The sequence below is a fragment of the Monodelphis domestica genome, chromosome 1 (genome assembly GCF_027887165.1).
Source record: "Monodelphis domestica isolate mMonDom1 chromosome 1, mMonDom1.pri, whole genome shotgun sequence".
In the NCBI taxonomy this organism is placed as follows: Eukaryota; Metazoa; Chordata; class Mammalia; order Didelphimorphia; family Didelphidae; genus Monodelphis; species Monodelphis domestica.
The window spans coordinates 687,144,749-687,158,669 of record NC_077227.1 but is presented as its reverse complement, the minus strand read 5'-3'; the positions used below and the strand labels follow the sequence as shown (position 1 = coordinate 687,158,669).

At 34.3% G+C, this 13,921-nt stretch overlaps 1 pseudogene; it reads right to left on the bottom strand.

The window, feature by feature from the left end:
• Positions 1-6,870: 6,870 nt before the first annotated feature.
• LOC100618552 (heterogeneous nuclear ribonucleoprotein K-like) lies at positions 6,871-7,995 on the bottom strand (annotated as a pseudogene).
• Positions 7,996-13,921: the final 5,926 nt, after the last annotated feature.

The window sequence follows — 13,921 nt, the reverse complement described above, 5'->3', positions numbered from 1 at the left end:
GTCTTTCCTTGATACTTTTTTCTCTTGATTGTGTGGCTATTATTTTTATTTTATTTAAAAAAAACATTACCTTATATCATAGAATCAATACCGTGTATTGGTTCTAATGCAGAAGAATAGTAAGGCCAAGGCAATGGGGATTATGTGACTTGCCCAGGGTCACACAGCTAGGAAGTATCTGAGGCCAGATTTGAATGTAGGACCTTCCGTCTCTAGGCCTGGCTCTTAATCCACTGACTCACCCAGCTGTACCCCCCTATGGCTATTAATTTTAATGTAATCAGAGTATTATTCTTATTCTCTTTTCATCTATCCAAATATTTCTCTTTTATTTATATTTCTAATATTTGTCATTTCTAATAAAATGATGAATCTATTAAATCAAATATAAAAATAAATTTAATCATTTCTCCCATTCATTGCATTCGTGTTATTTTGAGACTTTCATATTACAAAGCTTCCATGAACATTTTTTACATATACAGCTTTTTAAGTTATTAATAATGCTTTTAGCATCTAATCCTAGTCATGGAACTGCTTGGTCAATGAGCATGAGCAGTTTAACATCTCTTAAAGTATATTTCCATCTTTTTTTTTTCTTTAAAAAAGTTCCCAATGGCATTAATAATGTAATTTTAGGCCTGCTTCTTCTTCTTCTTATCAGCATGTGATAATTTGATCACTAAACCGTCTGGCTTTCAGTTAACATACATTATAATAAGGACCATATTTTGCTATATTGGTCCTTAGGCAGTGGACACAGTCTGTTGCCAGGACCATACATTTTTCTAAAACCAACTCTTTCCAACTTGGTCATACCCAGAAGACTCCCCCCCCCCAAAAAAAAAAAGCCACAACCTTTCAAGAATACAGGATTAATTCCTTAATTTGATGAGTGTTAAAAATAAGACTTTTGCTGAATTGTTATCTCTCTAAACCATTCTTGTTCCAACAGAAAATGTTATTATGCATATGCTCAGGCTTAGATTTACTACCAATCTCATGAATGTGTGGGGGTCTCCCAATACCTTTTATATTTAACTTGTCTAAGGTTCTATTCATCTCACTAATTTCTTTCCCATTTTTGTTTGGTTAGATCCATCTATTTCTGAGAGGTAAAATTTAAGTTCTCCACTATTTTAATTTTGTTATCTATTTCCTTCTATATTTCATTTGTTTTTTCTCTTGAAAATCTGGATGCTATAATACTTATTGCATATTGGTCCAATATTGATAATACTTCATTTTCTATACTAGCTCTCCATCAAAACATAGTTACCTGTCGAGTCCTTCTAATTATTCCTCAGCCCCAAATCTGTTTTAGATCATGACCACTACACCTGCCTTCTCTGGATCAGGTAAGATGAAGTATATTCTGCTCCATCCCCTCATCTGCATTCTAGGTGTGTTTTGCATTTCCAGTGTGTTTCTTGTAAAAAGCACATTGTCAGGTCTTGGGTTTTATTTGTTTGTTTTTTATCCTTTCAAGTATCCATTTTCTTCCCATTGGTGTATTTATCCCTTTGCACTCAATATCATAGTTATTAGCTTTGCATTTCCCTACACTATTTATTTCCTCACTATGGGCTCTCTTTTCCCTTTCTTTCTGTTGTATCCCTTCTCAGATGCCCAATTACCTGTGACAAATTCCTCTCTGATTCACACCACTTCCTCCAAATCATCCTTTATCCCCTCCCTTTGTCCTTCTAATTCTAAATTTGCCCACTTTTCCAAAAGCCTTATCTTTTAATTCTTAGGCAATCCACCTTTCCAAAAATCCCTTCTTTATTCCCATAACTGTCCTTTTACTTCCTGACATCATCTTGATTCTAAAAATTCCTCCCATATTAAGTCCTAAAAGTCCCTCCCTATCCCTTCACCCTAACCCCCTCTATCTCTTGATGTGCAATTCCCTCTCCAATTCCTCCCTTATCCCATCCCCCTTTCCTCTTGTTTCTCTCAACATTGGAGTTTTTATCCTTCTAATTATGTTAGTTGTTCTCTCTTTATTCTATGTCTGATGACAGTAAAGTTCTAGTACTACCAGCCCTCCCAACTTTTCCTCTTCCCAGTGTCACTTCCTCCTTTCATTGTTCTTCCATATGAAATAGCCATTCCACCCTAATTCTTCCTTGTCTTTTCCCCTACCATTTCAGTTCAATCTTTCATATTAACTTCAACCTCAAATGTTCCATCCTTGTACACCCCTTCAACATACCCAGGCAATGATGCTATTCCCAGGTGCCATAGATTATAGTATCCCATGCAGGAATCAAACAATTTTACTTTATGGGGTTCTTGTGATTACTTTGTCATTAATTTCATATTTTTTATAAATAATTTTTGCTGACTTCTGAATTTTCCCCCCAGTAATAGTTGAAGCTCCCTGTAGTTCATTGAATTTACATTTTTTTTTCCTTTTATAATGATACTCCTCTTTGCTGGATATATTATTCCAGGGTATAATTCTTTGACTCTACAAAATACCATGTTCAATATCCTCCATTCTTTTAATGTAGTGGCTCCTAGGTCTTGTGGCATTTTGACTATAGCTCCAAAGTGTTTTTTTTTCCTTGTTGCTTGTAGTATTTTCTCCTTAACTTGAGAGTTACAGAATTTAGCAATGATGTTCCTGTGCATTTTCAATGTTGAGTTTCTTTGAAATGGTGATCACTGGTTTCCTTCAATTTCTATTTTACTTTCTGATTCTATTTTCTGGGCTTGTTTCCTTGACAATTTCTTGGAGAATAATGTTTAAACTTTAGGATCATAACTTTCCAGGAGTCCAACTATTCTTATCTTGTCAATTTTAAAAAAAAATTCTTTTCATAGTCAGGTTTTGTGTGTGTGTGTGTGATGTTTCATATTCTCTTCTACTATTTCATTCTTCTGATGTTGCTTTATTATTAAATTAGACTGCTACCAAAACTGAAGGTCTACAGACCTATTGTGCTGACTTCAATGTTGTATTTCTGTGAAACCTGAGAATCAACCAGTACCACACAAGGAAATACAATTATTTCTATTTGAATTGTCTTAGGAAGATTCTGAAGATCACATGGCAAGATAAAGTCCTGAACACTGAGGACTTTTCTCCAGTTGAACTGCAAATAATTCCAACTCTAATGAAGGGACATCAACCCTGATGTGCTGGCCATGTTGCTTGAATACCAAAAGTATGTTTGCCTAAAAGACCGTTTTATTGAGAACTCACAAAAGGCAAGCTCTTCCATGGATGTAATAAAAAGTGATACAAGAATAGTCTCAGTCAATCTCTGAAGATCTTTGTTACCTATCATGAAACAAGGAAGAAGGCATAGTCACCATCCACATAGCATTCACAGAGCAAAGAAGACACTATTCTATGGGAAAAGCAGAATTTTAGTAACTAAAGACATTTGAGAAGCACAAATTTGAAAATATCTCCATCCTGAATGTTCATATAAGGTATTTGTTCCCAACAATATATGAGCCTTCTAAGTTCATATGGATCTGATCATTCACAGGAAGACACATTATGCCATTGACCCCAACATTCTGATGTCATTTCTTTACCCATCAAGTAAGAAGGGCAGCAACACACCAACTAAGTTTGGTCAAGTGATATGTACAGTAAAATTACCTTTGATTACATAGTAGACTTGTAGATCTATCAATGGGCCAGTATTATTTTTTTTTCCTCTAAATTTTTGCAGGTACTTCTTGAGGAAATGAAAATTTCACTGAAGAAAAAATAATAAAAAGTGAATACAAAAATACGAATAGAGGAAATCTATTAAATTCAACACAATTTTAAGGGCATTGAGAAAGTAATTCAAAGAAAATATAAAGAAAAGAAATAAACCAAAGATTTAATTGCAAAAAGTTTTTTAAACGCCAAAAGTGTCTCAGGAATGCCTTAAAATGACAAAAGATGGTAATTAAAAGAATATAAATAACTAACTACATATGTCTATTTCCCTATGTATTAAAATCTCATGTAAACATCTATATACACATTGTGGTGATATTCTGTAAATATATTGGAAAGGATTAGTGAGGTTTTCCCAACAATATTCCATAGATGATTATGAATGTAAAGTTACAAATTATCATTAATTGAAATATGAAGAAAATGTAAGATATCATTGTGCTCATCTTTGGTAAACATTAAAATAAATTAGTTCAGTAGTACCAAATGTCACTTTATAGATTTTTCTCCAAAAAATATCTCTTGTAAATATACCAGAATTTTAAAAGACATATTGAAAGTTATAAAAAGAGAAATTACATTGTTCATTGATCCTCTGATCATCATTATTAAAAACAAAAACATAAACTAGGAAAATTTCTACTCAACAAAGAAGCTTCTTACCTTCATGAAGGTTAGACAGCAATAAACCTGAGACAAAAGATTCTCCACACTTGATTTATACCTCCATTAACTTTCTGTTTGTAGTTGCCATTATAATGACCATATCAAACCCTAGTATATTTGATGAATTTTTTAAATTATATTTGTATTCATGGAAAAGACTTTGACCTAACAATCTCCAAAAGGGAAAAATAATCAAGTAAATGAAGATGAAGATGAAAGGCCTTTTATGCAAATTCTGATCTACCATTGTATGGACATCATATGGAATTCAACTATTATTTTATATATTACATATATGTATGTGTATATATATGCATATATATGTACTCACACATATACATGCATATACACATACTCATACAGATAACCTACAGAGAAAATGCAAAAAAAAAGGCATCATTGGTTGAAAGTACATTTAAACAGGAACATTTCAAGAATTTCAAAGTTCTTATAATGACCCAAATGTTTTCTTGAAACTGTTGGGAATAAACTTATAGGTAACTAGAGATATTGTATCTTCTTTTAGGCTATTGTTTTTATTTATTGTTGTTATTTATGTTTTTATTTATTGTTGTTAAATAACTTAGTTGTCAGTTGAGTTTAAGCTGAGGCAATTGAGCCTAGTAAAATTTTACTGAGTAACACTCTTAGGTGACAGATTGTAAGAGCAAAAAAACTTCTATTTAATAAGGTTTAAAAGGTTTAAGAATAGGTAAGGATAGATGAAAAAGGTTAAGGATAGGATCCCTATTTCTAAGGGAGTCTAACTTATCCCATTCTCAAACTAAGACTCCTCACAGAGTTTCTTCTGCCTGGGGTTCAGGCCTCCTCTGATCTCCTTAAATCTACCATTAAAACCCAAAATCTATACCAAATAAATCTATGCTAATTTGTTAATATCCCTATATAAGTCTTAAAGTTACTGTGTCTTGGTAATTTCAGTTCACTTCTCCAACTGTTAATTCTTTCTGGGCCTGCAGGTTTTGGCCTAGTCAGGCTTTGGCCTAGTCAGGCTTCAGCCTAGTCAGGCTCTGGGCCTGGTAGGTCCCACCAGACCTGCTCCACTCTGCAACCACTCAGAGGGAAAAAGACAAGTTTCTTTCTTCTTATCTGTTGGTCTACTTTCTCCAGCTATTCCCAAATGCTCCAACTGTTTCTCTTCTCCCAACTGCCACTCGGGATTCCAGGTTTTCCCAGAGATGAGTTTCTAGCCTTCTTCCAGGACAGATACACAACCCATGAGAAGGATTTCAGTTGGACTCCCAAAGTCTTCCAGCTCTTCAAGATACTCTGCCAGGAACCTTTCCCGAAGGTTCAAAGCTGGGCCTTAACAAAGTCTGACACTCCTTCCAGCAGTTTCACCCTGTCCTTAGCATATCAAACCCAAATCTATTTAATCCTAAAAAAAACAAGGCTTACATTTTAATTGAACTTTCTTCCAGTGTTATGATATTGTACAGTGCTTATAGTAGCAAGACACAAAAAAAAGGTCCATATGCTGAAAGCAATTTTTGTTTGTTTGTTTCTTTTCCAATGATAATGCATGGCTCTGAGAGTTGGACTAAAAGGAAAGCTGAGTGCTGTAGAACTGATGCTTTCAAATTGTGGTGCTACAGAAGAGTCTTTATAGTCCTTTGGACAGCAAGGAGGTAAAATCAGTCATACTCAAGGAAATAAATTCAGAGTACCCACTAGAAGGCCAAATACTGACAATAAAGAGTAAATACTTTGGTCACATAATGAAAAGACAAGACTTACTAGAAAATACTCAGATTTGAAGAAATATTGGAGACAAAAGGAAAAGGGAATGGTAGAGAATAAGATGGCTGGATAGTTACAAGGAAACAACAAACATGAAACTGGACATATTTCGAAAGATAGTGGAGGAGTATACTATGGTCCTTGGAGCCATGAAGAGTTGGATATGACTAGCTGACTAAAAAACAGAACATTTTTAAAAGGCAACAACAATTAATCATGTATTGAATATAAACAGGCTTTTTACTGTATTAAGCACAAGAATTTATGGGAAAGAATCAATATAAAGGTTACCATAAGAATAATGACATATCAATTGTCCTGCTTCTTTGAGCTTCAAAATCTTAGTACTGTCATCTGACCTACTAGAATAACATAAAGATCACTGGATCTTGCCATCTGCCCTGATAATACAGCCTTAGAACTTCTGAGACTTTCCATCTGCTTCAGAGATTTGTTGTCTCCCTAAATTAAAGTGTGAGTTTCTTGAGAGTAGGGACTGTCTTGCTTTTTTCATGTGAATTTTCTCATTTCTCTGTGGAGTACTTTTAAAAGCATTTATACAAAGCATTTTTTAAATTTCTGTCACTTAAGAAGATTGACTAGTTCTGTGTCAGTAACAATGGAAAACATAGTGACAGTTTATGTGCTTTATTGATATTTCCAATGTAAAGATGATTTGAGGAATACTCATGAGACATTGGTTGCCACCTTGTGGCAAAGTAAATGACAGGAAAATGAGGATGGGCAAATGAACAATGGACTCTATTTATCTATTGAAGAGTCCCGAGTCTCACTAACACTAAAACTAGTCATGCCTTCTGTTATAAATCACAATATCTCCTCTGTTAAATGGTGGTGGTGGTGGAGAAAGATGAAGATTTTGAGCTATTCTACAACCCCTGTGAGACACAGCAGCTCATAGCATCATAAGTCCTTCTAGTTGCAATCATAGGATGTCCAATATGATATGGAGGCATTCTACTAATGCCTCCTCTTCCCCATATGGGAAATTCTAAAGGATGTCCTTATCGATCATCAGACATCATTGTGAAACCACCATGGTCCTGGTTCTCATTATAGAAATTTGAGTCATAGGTTTATAAACACCCCTTTGATGGGAAATTTGTATATAAGATCCAATATGACCTTGATCCACTCTACAACTCTATCAGGGCTTTTGCACTGTGAGAACAGCATTTCTGGAAAAGCTTGATAGTTGTCTTAGTGTTCTTTGATTTGAGCACCTTTGACCCCAATAATTCCTCCTGCCAGGCTCCAGTGATTCAACAGTCTTCCCCTTGTCAAAGTCAATTCTTTTATAGTATTGGTAATTTAAGCATTACAAAGCATCAGATTTAAGTGGAAACTGGCTGGTTGCGGTGGGTGATGACAACTGCAGATTATCTCCTAAAGTAGGATGGTTTTCTTCAGATTTTCTCCAATTGTTTTACTATCTGTACTGAAACTCAGTAATGTGCTCATATTCACTACTATTTGGAACTGAAACACTTACATTGTAGTCTATAAAATATGCTTTAATATTTTTGCCTCTTTTCCCAATCACTGCTCCAACATTCTTGTTTTGAAGAAAAATGCAACGTTTAACCATTTGTCCACATTTATACATCTTTAACCAGTCCTATTCCCCCTCTATATCTTCAGTAGGACACTTATCAAATTTATCATTGGTTTCAGTCCTGGGGAGGATTTTTTCTGGGTACTCAGTCTCCATTCTCTCAGATTAAATGGGTAGAAAATCAGTATTATATATCCCTTCAGGATAGACCTAAGGTGTTCTGAATGGAATCAACAACTGAAACCTTACAGTTATATTATAATGGCTACCTGAGGCTGCCTTTTCTTCTATCCTGCCACTGCTTCAGTTGGTCTGAACTAGATAGAGAGCAAGCACCTTGGGAAAAAACAAAAACAAAAAAGAAAAGCCTTCATACTAAGTCTTTACGATAAAGGATTAATTTCTCAAATAAAGAGAATACTGAGTCAAATGTATAAGAATGCAAAGCATTCCCTAATTGACAAATAGTCAAAAGGTATGACCAGGCAATTCTGAGGTGAAAATTTAAAAACTACATTCAATTAGTCATATAAAAATGCTCCAAATCAAAATTAGAGAAATGCAAAATTAAACAACTCTGGGGTATCACCTCACACCAAGCAGACTGGCTAGTGTGACAAAAAAAAAGGAAATGATAAATGTTGGAGGGGATGTGGAAAAGTTTGGATACAAATACACTGTTGGTAGAGCTGTGAACTGAAACAATCATACTGAAAAACAATTTAGAACCATATCTAATGGGACACCAACCCGTGCATATGCTTTGACCAAACACTACAACTAGGTCTATATTGCAAAGAGGTCAACGATAAAAAGAAAAGCCCTATTTCTATCGAATATATTAGTTCTTTTCCTGTGGCAAAGAATTGGAAACTTAAGGATTGTTTATCTGTTTAGGAATGACTAAACAAGTTTTGGTATATGATTGTAATGCAAAACTACTCAGCTTTAAGGAATGATGAACAAGATAAATGCAAAAAAAATCCATGGAAAGAAGTATATAAAATGATTTCAAAGGTAAGTGAGCATAGCCAGAACACTGTACACACTAACAACAATAATGTCTGATGATCAACTATGAATGAATTCACTATCCAGGACAGCCTCAAAGCACTTATGATGAAAAATGAAAAAGTGCCATAGAAGGAACTGATAGCGTCGAAATGAAGTTTGAAACATTACCTTTTTCACTATTTCCTATATGAATTTTCCTCTATTGTAAATGATATATCTTTTTTACATGATAAACATGGAAATACATATTATATGATAATACAACATATAATATTACTTGCCATCTTGAGAAAGAGAGAGGAGTGGAAGGGAGTGATAGAATATAAATAACAAAATATCAGAAAATGATTATTAAAATTATAACAACATGTAATTAAAAAAATACCAATTATAAGCATTCAGGAATCTGACCTTTGAACAAAATGAGTTTTATGGCCATAATTATTTCCTCAGAGAGGAAATGGCCCACTGCTTTGGAAAAGACAGTATCAATGAAAGCTACAATAGAGGTGAACAAGATATCTAAAATTTGTCCTCTCTTATTACCATGGGATGTTTAGATATTGTGGTTGTAGTGTAAAAGGAGTTTGCTTCTCTGGCACCCTAATGTGATTTTCTTTTGGGAAAACTACAAATCTCAAAGTATGACCATAACCCTAGAAATCAATATGAGTCTGAATGACTTGAAATTGGGACTCTTTACAAAGTTGCAGAAGTGTTTCTCATAAGTTTCTAGATTTAGATCTGGAAGGAAATTTAGAGTCCACCTATTACAGCTACCCTCATTTCATAGTAAGAGATTTGGAACTTATAGAAGTTAATGAACTTGTTCAAGGTCACACAAGCAACCCTGAGCTTATTTCTAGTTTTATGGTGCTATTAGGTTGAGAAAGATATACATTATTAGAGAAAGTGATATTCAACCCAGATATAAAGAACTTAGTATAATTGATAAATGATGAACACAATTCTCTTTTAAGTTTCCTGTATCATTTATGGGTTTATCATGAGGTTTTTATATCTTCTGTAGTTATTATAGGATGGTAAAAAAACTTGTCCTATAATCAATATTTCTTTTTTTTTAATTTAGTAATTTTTTTGGGATTTGGAGACCCATTAATTTTTATATGTGGATAAATATGAGTATATATATACATATATTATATATTTTATATGTATTTATGCATATATATGCATACATATATGTATGTCTATAATATATCTATTTTTAAAAAATAGAGTCTTAGGCTAAAAAGAGTGATTATTTTAAAGTTAACTCCCAAGATTGGACCTAAAGCATGTGAATTTAGAGCCTCTGGTATTTAGGAACAGATCACAATATGATTTTACAACCTCAAATAAGTACAGAACTTAGAGTGACAAGCTGAAGGAAAAGGAATAAGCATTTATTGAGCACCTACTATGTGTCAGGCCTTGTGCTAAGCCCTTTACAAATATATTCTCAGTTATGCCTCAGAATAACCCTGAGAGATGTGTTACTATTATCACCATTTTATAGCTGAAGTGAATGAGGAAGAGGTCACATATTTAGGAGGGATTTAAATTGGTATTTGAATTCATCTTACTGATTCTAGTTTAAGCCTTTGATCCAATGTGCTACCTAAGTGCCTCAGAGTTGGGTTATATTTTAAGTAACTATGAGGGAATCATGGGATTAGAGAATATTGGGAAAAACTCAAAGAATCATGAATCAGACTATTTCGTTTCTCAAAGGCATGCAAATATGTGCCCTTTTCTCCATACAATTCTTTGAGAATGCAATGATTATGGTAGTTTGGACATAGGGCAGGATGTATATTCTGATTAAGAGCTTATATCTCATGAATTTAAGCACTTAATAGATGATTGATGCTACTTGGAAAATTCCCAAGGACTGAATAGAGAAGGACCTTAAGGCAATCAGCAGATAGTCTATACTGTGATACACTTATCAACTACATTGTAATTACCTAGATTAGATGAAGTTTGCTAAACTCATCATGTTAACTTTACATTCCTAGTGCCAAATGTAGATGTTAAAAGCAGAGACGTTAATAATAAATATAAATATATATTGTAATATGTATCAATAAAAGTACAGAGAAGATAATCAGTGGTTAAACATGGATTTAATTGCCTCAATTAGGGCCTACCAAAAGGTCAATTTTCACCATGGCAAAAGGAATCCCTTCAAGATGGATGAAGGAATATATGTTTTGGAGATAAATAGTAATTATGTCCAATACAACATTCCTTCTGAGTCAAATTTTGCAGATAGACATGCCATGCTTGGGATAGAAAATAGTATTATGAACCTGAGAAAGGAGTTCTTCTTATATCAACTTCTGCCTGCCTTTAGGGCTTGTATACCCTGGCCAGCCCACATAATCATTATAAGAGTCATGATGTAGTATGTGAGAGTGAGTAAAGAAAAGACGGGCGAAGCTTCTAGAAAATTCTAGTTACTTCTCATCAATGGTTTTTCTAAACTCTTTTGTTGATTCAGATGTCATTTTACCACCTTTGAGAGTAAAACAGGAACATATTGATAGGACTTCATATGACATGGCCATTTCCCTGAGGGCCTTGTGTGGTCCATGACTGTATCTTGATTCTTTTCTGCATCTAGAACATTGATGATAAGTCTAAGAGCAGAACTTAGCAGTTGCAACATATCCTTCAGACCTGTCCTCAATTGGATGTATGCTATTTTTAATTGCTTAATATTCCAAAATTAGGGAAGACTGACTGGCATTTTTGTGACAAAAGAATCAACATAATCTCAGTATTATTGGAGATAACAATGTGAGATGGAAAAGGCATATTTTGAGGAAAAAGGGAAAAAATAGTAGGACCTACAGAAAGAATCAAAATGATATTGAGGAAAGGTAAAAAATTATAAACAGAACATGAGGAGTTCAATTCCTGCTCTGCTACTCCCATATGTTAGAGCACTACTTTTATATCTTTATGATTATGCTTGAGCTAATTATTTTTTTTGTAAAAGCTAATTTGTCTGTTGGGGAATGGCAAGTAGGGAGCTTGCTTCCATTATGCAATGGAAAATCCATGCATGGGGGCTGAAGTCAATTCAAAGTGTCAAAAAAATCCCACAAGACTCTTTAGGGATAAGCTCAAAAGTAGTGATAAAATGTAACATACTTGGCCTTCAGAGAGTGGGGTCAAAGTGGTTGGCTCTCTGTCACTGGATCCAGTTCTGATCATTGGTGTACCCTCTGATTTAGGGTGTTGGATCACTAGTATTACAATTCCATTTCACCACTAACAATTGAATTAGCTATGACAAGAAAATATTTACTTCCAAATGTAAGGGTTAAATTAGAAGTTTTTACAAAATAAGAAAGCAGATTTTAATAGCTAAAGTTTTATTGAAAGTTGTAAATTAATATTATCCCTTTAATCCAGAGAAAAGAAAACTTCTAGCAGTTTTTAACATTTAACAATTTAGTTTAATCAAAATAGAGATAGTAAAAGAATATAGTAAAATGAATATAGTAAAGTAGAGAAATATAGAAAAGAAGTAGAGAAAGAATATTTCCTAATGTCTATACTAGTTATCCTATAATTACCTATAACTAACTATAATTACTACCTGAAACTGCCTATATCTACCTGTAACTGCTTATAACTATAGTTAATAACTAATACCCCATAAAGTTCCAACCCAATCCAGCCCAATCAAAACCAACCCAAAGAGTTTATTTTTATTTTTTAAAACTCTTACCTTCTGTCTTAGAATCAATACTGTGTATTGGTTACAAGGCAGAAGAGCAATAAGGGCTAGGCAATGGGGGTTAAGTGACTTGCCCAGGGTCACATAGCTAGGAAGTGTCTCAAATCAGATTTGATCCTAGGACCTACTGTCTATAGACCTGGCTCTCAATCCACTGAGCAAGTCAGCTGTCCTCCCCAATCTGTGTTTAATCCAACCTCAATTAGGTCTGTCAATTAAGACCAGTCACCTTCCAAAAATTTCAAGAAAAAAAAAAACAAAACAAAAAAACGAGCAGCCCAAAAGGCATCTCAGGAAGTTCAGGCCCACCTTTATATTCCAGCAACTAAAAGCCAAACCACCAACCTAACACACTCCCAGCAGACAACTTCCCAGCAACTGCCAGCCCTGATTGTCAGCAACTGACAGACTGACCAACGGTCAGCAGCTTTCTCCTTTTATAACGTTTTTCTACCTCACTTCCTGTCTCTATGGTTCTTCATTCCTGTACCTATGGCTATTCCTTCCTGTCTCTATAGTTTTTATCATTGTGATCATCTATCATATGGTTTCTGTCATTGTGAGCTGGTTAATCCCTACCCATATCTTTGGTAAGAGGACCTTCAGGTTCCCTGTTAAATTAAAAAAGGAATAAAGAATTCCTTTTTACACAAATATATAAGAAGAAACACATAAACATACTCTCCATACAGGGCTTATTCTCCCCCTATCCATTCTATACCATGCCAATTTTGAAGAAGGGAAGAGGATTAGGTCCTTAACTTAGCTCAGTTCCTATAAAGCCAAGTCTCAATTTCCACATATAAAGTGGATTTGGGCTTGAGTATCAAGCACACTGGCTTCTCTGGGCTTCCCTACTTGGCTAGATGGCCCTAACATCTGAGAAGAAATTACCCTGGCTTCAGATCATGAGTCCTCTGGAGATCATTGCAAATACCTAAAATTGAGAAAAAAGTGTTTTAGTATGATCAGTTAAGATTGAACTTTTCCAGCTATGCAATGAAAGGAGACTAAATTCATCTACATTACAGAGGACACAAAACAATTGCCTATTAGGCATTCTATGCATGTTCCAGGGGCCACTCAGAATCCCTTCATATTTCATGATCTAGGCAGTCCCAGAGAAGCCAGGTTACAAATTTCTACCTGTTTAAAGATGCTGTCCCTAGACATATATTCTTATTATTTATTTTTATTATTTACTATTCTCTCCAAAACTCAGGTTAGTTCTTTAAAGTCTATGGGGGAGAAGTAAATAATAATCTTTCACTCACTTCCCCAGGGTCAAATAGTAAACTCTCAAAACAGTCAGTTTTACTGGATCATATGCAATACCACACAAAACAAAAATCCCACATGAAAAAATACAATTATCCTCCAATACAAAGTTTTGCAGATTCAATGAAATAAAAAGCATTTTATAAAGTTCACTAAATATTTCTGCTTGCTTACCTTGGCC